We start from the raw sequence: 6000 nt of genomic DNA on the forward strand, positions 1-6000 counted from the left end.
CCCGGGCTGCAGCCCTCCACGCCGCCGCTGCCGCCGCCGCCGCCGCCGCCGCCGCTGTGGCTGCCTCCTCTTCCTCCTCCTCATTTTAATACCCGGCACCCGCTCGCAGCCCCAGCCCGAGCACGCAGCCTCCTCCCGGCCGCCCGCCGCCGCCGCCCGCCGCCTTCCCCAGCGGGGCCGGCTCCTCCGCCGCGTCCGGGGAGCGGGAGCGAGCGGCGAGCGGCGGCGGCGGCGATGGGGGGAGGAGGAAGGCGGCGGGGGCAGGGTGCACGGGGAAGGCGGAAAAGGGATGGGGATTAAAACCCGGGCTGGAGGGCCGGGACTGGGGGAGGGGGCGGGGGCGGCGAGCGAAAAAGCCTGAAGACAAGTAACTAGTGAATGAGTGCGCGGAGGGGGTGGGGGGGGAGGCGAGCGCTCCATTTCCGGCCCCGGGCGCGCAGGAATTTGTAATGAGCTTGATTAGAGTGAGGCGGCCCGACATTTATTACACACAATACCCGGAATAACAGGGCGCCGCGCGAGGGGAGCGCCGGCCGCCGCCAGGCGCGCGGGGCGGGCGCGGAGGGGCGGGCGGGAGCCGCGCGGGCCGCGGCCGCCGGGCGGGAGGGAGGGAGCGCGCGCGCTCCGGAGGGCGGGCGGCGGGCAGGTGTGCGAGGAGCGCCGGCCCGGAGGAGGGGCGGGGGCGACGGCGGTGACGGGAGGGCCGGGGCGAGCGCGGACCCCCCGCCCGCGCGCCGCGGAAGCCACCGGCACGGTGCGCCCGCTGCACTCGGGGGTGGGGGACGCGCTGGCCGGGGCCCGGCTGCAGGTGACAGGCGCTGGGCACCGACGTGGGGACGGGCCGGAGGGAGCCCCTTGTCAGAAACGGTGGCAGGGCGCGAGGGCAGCCTCGAGCCGCTCTCTTCCCAGGGTGGCTTCGCCAGGAGGGTGGTCCCTCAACTAGCAGGAGACAGCGTGATAAAAAACTGGGAGGTTTGGGCACAAGTCCGAGGGTGGCCCCACACTTCCTCGCCGCTTCGGACGAGGAAATAGGTGGCCCACAGGGGCCCAGTGAGAACTGGGTCACTACAGAGACATCTGACCTGTTATTAGGGAAAGATTGCCCATCGTTTTTCCAATCTGGGCGCGAGAGAGAAAAGTTTGGGTTGGTAAGTATGCAACTGTTGTAGCAAGAAATACTTCTGTTGTAATCCAGGGTAAACTCCCCGGGTACACCAGTGGTCAGTATCACCTCAGTATGCACCTCTTAGGGAATCTATTAAACACGGTTCTTATGAAAATGCAGAAACATTACAATCTCGACCAAAATAGCAATGCATCACTTATCGCTTAGGTTATGGTACCCACCACTCCAGCCCCCTGAAGGCAGTTAATCATTAAACAAAAGCAAAAAATGTTAAAAGTTATTTCTCAGAATATACTGGCAGAGAAAAGAGAAAAATCAGTCAGATAAACATTTTGTTACACATTTAAAAAAAGCAACAAGTTAGCACAAGTACTGAGATAAGAGGGAAAGATGCAAATGAAGCTCCTTAAAGCTACCAATACACTCGCAGGCACACTGTTTACATTAGAAATCTAAGAAAAGCAGAAGATAAAGTGTAGGAAATGATGGCCTCCTGGGGGAAGACAAGTTTAGGAGGAACACAATGAAAATATATCACTCTAATAGCACCCAAGTTTCACCCACAAACCGGAAAGGTTAGTCAAAATCGAGGAAGGCAACCGTGAATCTTGGCACACAGAAACCCAAGCCCTGAGCAAGAGAAAGAATACGCGATAATAAAACGCACATCAAAAACAAGACATTTCAGCAATCTTGTCTAAAAAGCCCAATCGATAAGGCATTTTTAAAAGGGGAAATGTGAAGACATATAGAGGAGACAAATTGAATGAAAGTATACAAAATGTAAACAATAAGGAAATACACAAATAGTCACAAAATGTAGCACTTTGGTCAGAATTCTTACTGTGGGAGGAGATACTTAAATTTATAAAAAAAAGATAGTTTATTTTAAAACCTATAATTATAGTGATGATTTTTTGCAAAAGGATAGGTTAAATTTGAAATTCCCGACATGGGTAATTCGGCAGTTACTTCAAACTGGTAATGCCTGATGTGTTTCTTTGAAACTTGGTTTGTTCTAAGTAAGGATAGTGCATCGCATTGTACAAACTTAAATAGCAAAGTATCAAAGTAAAGAAAAATTCAGTGGATTACAAAAGAATGTGGAAATTGCCTATGCAACTTACTTTTATCCAGGAATCATAAACCTATTCATAAACACAAAACATAAATGTATATAAGGATATAGCTTGGAAAATGGTAAAGTAAGTGGGCAGATAGACATCTAACAATATTATCAGGAGTAAAAATATAGTACAACCATGAATCTATCAATCATATCTACATATTAATTTTCCCTTAAGACATTCTTTATTCCAGAACTATATGTCTGTAAGAAATGTCAGAAGTAAAATGGCACACAGAGGTTCTACGCCTCAGTGGTAGTGGTATACTACACAGACGAACTTAATTGCTATATGTATGTATGTATATATATATACACACACACACACACACACATATCCCTTTAAAATATTCATTATAGTCTGTGAGTGTTGCCCATAGTAAACCCAGATTGAAAAAAGGGAAAAAAAAAACAAAAAACAAAAAACAGAATATACCACCTTCCTAGGTATATGTAAGCATAAATTATCATGGTGGTGGTGGGAGCAACATCAATTGATTCTATATAGGCATCTTATATTTAGCAATAAAGATGTGAGCAGAGTTGAGAAAAGTTAAAACAAAATAAACTTTATAAATCTTGCTATCAAAACACAAAACCTCAGGAGCAAGAAATACAGCAACTGAAACACATGACCTGTAAATGGACGTACAGTGAAAACCAGCTTTCTGTCACACGGTAAGGTATTCATACTAGCTGCACAAAGGAAGCAAAGACAAAATATTGTAACAGACACACAGGATTTTTCAAAGCTTAATGAAAGGACTACTGCATGTTTCAGATGGCAACGTATTAAGATAAATATGCAGGCAGATATCCGAAAGCATTAAAACACATTCAGAGTTTTGAATAGCACATACATTTGTAATAAACAGCGAAGCATTTAGAATTCGAATGCTTTTAAGATATAGCAACTCCGCCAGTGACTGTGTTAGCAAAGCAATGCTTACCACCATAACACTTTCTAAGGACATGGCTTTTTTTTTTTCTCTTTTAAATTCAAATACAGTTGGCTATCACTCTATACTCTTAAAGCAGCACAATTTATGTTGCATACTGCTCTTTTTGTCATATCAACTCTTTGTTTCTGGCTTTAGCTGCAGGTGGTGTTTTCCATATATGAATTTCTGGGAATATGGTCTGTGTTGGCCATATAAGGATGTCTATTTGAGCCATATGTTTTTCTATCATGTGTCTCATTTTGTCTGTCTGGGATGTCAAGACTGATTTCCACATAGTTTCTTGAATGGACCAAACACCAATTTCTAAGAGCAGGGAGGAAAAGCTGGTGCTACAGCCCAAACAACTTTGTCAAAACATATATTGGAGAGGAAATGCAATATCCTGTAAACATCTGCACTCATCTTATCACATATTATCTATGACCAACATCATATACTTCAGGAAAGAATTTACTGGTACTTGCTCCAGTTCAGAAGTCTGCAGTGTGTATGTGTGTATGTGCACGCAGCTTCATTAACCAGACCCCACATCTGTGGAGGTCATGGCACGCACATCCCAGCTACCCTACTCTGAGAGATGGGTGTCCTGCTGCCAACCTGACCCAGCCTTGAACTTAGGGGAGGGAAGTGCACCATGCCTTTCTTCTTCAGTTAATAATCATAACACTGATTAAACTCTATGACTAATCCATCCTACAAGAAGTTCTGGCCCCCATTAGGTACTCATAGAATCTTGTATTTTTCCTTTGTGACAGTCACATCTTGTCTTTTCCTTTATTAACAGTCATCATGGTACTAATCAACAACTTGGATAATTATTGGTTTAATAAATGTCTCCCTCATAGACTGTAAGCCTCATGAGAACAGAGATGATATGTCTTGTGTACTGTCATATACTTGGAACTTACATAGTATCCTTATAATATTTACATTTATGAATGTATAAATAAGAGCAAAAATCTCGCAGTGTCACTTGCAACCAGTTTCTACTACTAACTGTGCTGACAATACATTTTACTGATTGCAGAAGTAAAGAGGAGGGACAAGTAGGGAGGGTAACTATATCATTTAAATTTGAATTAATGAAAATTAAATTTGCAATTCACTTAGTCACATTTCAAGTACTCAATAGCCCCAAGTAGTGGGACTCTGGCACTGCAAATGGTGTAGATTCTTGAATACGTTAATGCTTCCTGGTTGCAGAGTTCCTCTGGACAGCTCCTACCTAGAGAACTCTTGTAAAAGACGATTAAGTGAATTCAGGACTGAACTAGGAAGAGTCGTCAAGGTACTGAATGGCATTCAGACATTTTAATGATAGCCAAAGTGAGGTCAGTTTCCATTTTAGAAATTATCCCATAGATTTGTAAGGTTGCATGGAATGAGATCTGTGTACTGCTTGGCACAGATTTAAGACAACTTTCTAGATATGCATATCCTTGAAAGGGCCCTGTAATATATTTGGAATGATACACACAGACTCCAAACACTGCTTCCCAGTTGCATTTAAGTATCCCATAGCTGAAGGTAGAAATCAGTCATCCCTACCCTTACCCTGGCCTCCAGATTTAACAAACACAGCTGCCCTTGATAATAACTGTTTTGGGGACTTTAACATAGAGATGAGGGGCCTTCAAAAAGTTGGTGAGAAATGGAGATTATGAAAAAGCTATCCATGAATTTCAAAATTCTTTCGCTACTCAACAAACCTATCTGTTAATTACATTTTCCCAGGAACTTTTTTGAAGTACCCTCATAGCTACGCAAACTGGGAGAGCATCCAGGTACTAAACAAACAATAGTGTACTGTGGAAAATTATGGCAAAAGGCTCGAAAATGTTGCAAGGGAGATAGAGGAGTAGTGATAATGAACTCTAAATACAGAGCTTAAAGGTGTTTTGTTTGTTTGTTTCCCCTAATAAGTTAGGTTTCAGTTATAGCCAGGAAGATAGTGATCAAAAGTTGTTTCCTAATTACTTTGGGGTAGATGTACATACCCACTGGTAATTTATGACATGGTTCTAATAGACAATGGCTATTACTACAGTGGAGCAGAGCAAACAAAGGCATTTTTTTCTGCTCATTTCAGGAGATCTGCAAAAGAGTAGCCACTGTAACTGGCTTCTAGAAGCTGACAGGGTATCTGGGCCTTCTACCTAGAAAGTACTTTTTTTATTAGCCAAAATGTATTGGACAAAAAGTTTTAAAACCTACCTTTCCTTCCACAGATGTCAGTACAGATCCCTTCTGCAATAAGGCACAGCAGCAATAATTCTATCAAAGTTGGCACCTCTAACCTAGACCCAAAACTGAGTAGGGTATGGGGAAGAATTCCGGCAATTGCTGTCTGTCAGTGTAGAGAATGCCACCAAAATACTTAGTGTCAGGATGTCTCACTTTTTCCTCCTGGCTCTTAGGTGCCCTTGGCCAGGAGAGTTGGGGTGAGTGGATCTCCTCTCTGCCTTTCGTGTACACCTTGATTGTGCTTCTATCCCAAACCTCAATGCTCTAGCACACTACGTGTTCTGCCAGCAACATGGCATTCCCTGTTAGTGTCTCCGAATGTCAAGACTGTAAGGATCCTGAGGAGTCATTGAAGTATGTATTCCTGGAGACTCTCTCACTGTGCCTTCCACCACAAGGAAGGAATTGAAAAACTGTTTTGATGAGTGTGTCCTTCTAGGAACATTGCTTGGCAAACGTAGGAAGTAAAGCCGGTGCTGGGATCACAACCCAAGAGTCCAGGCTGCACCCACTGCAATTAAGAATGGCTAAGGGTGGGAGCA

Source organism: Lepus europaeus, chromosome 2, assembly GCF_033115175.1.
Source record: "Lepus europaeus isolate LE1 chromosome 2, mLepTim1.pri, whole genome shotgun sequence".
NCBI classification, from domain to species: domain Eukaryota; kingdom Metazoa; phylum Chordata; class Mammalia; order Lagomorpha; family Leporidae; genus Lepus; species Lepus europaeus.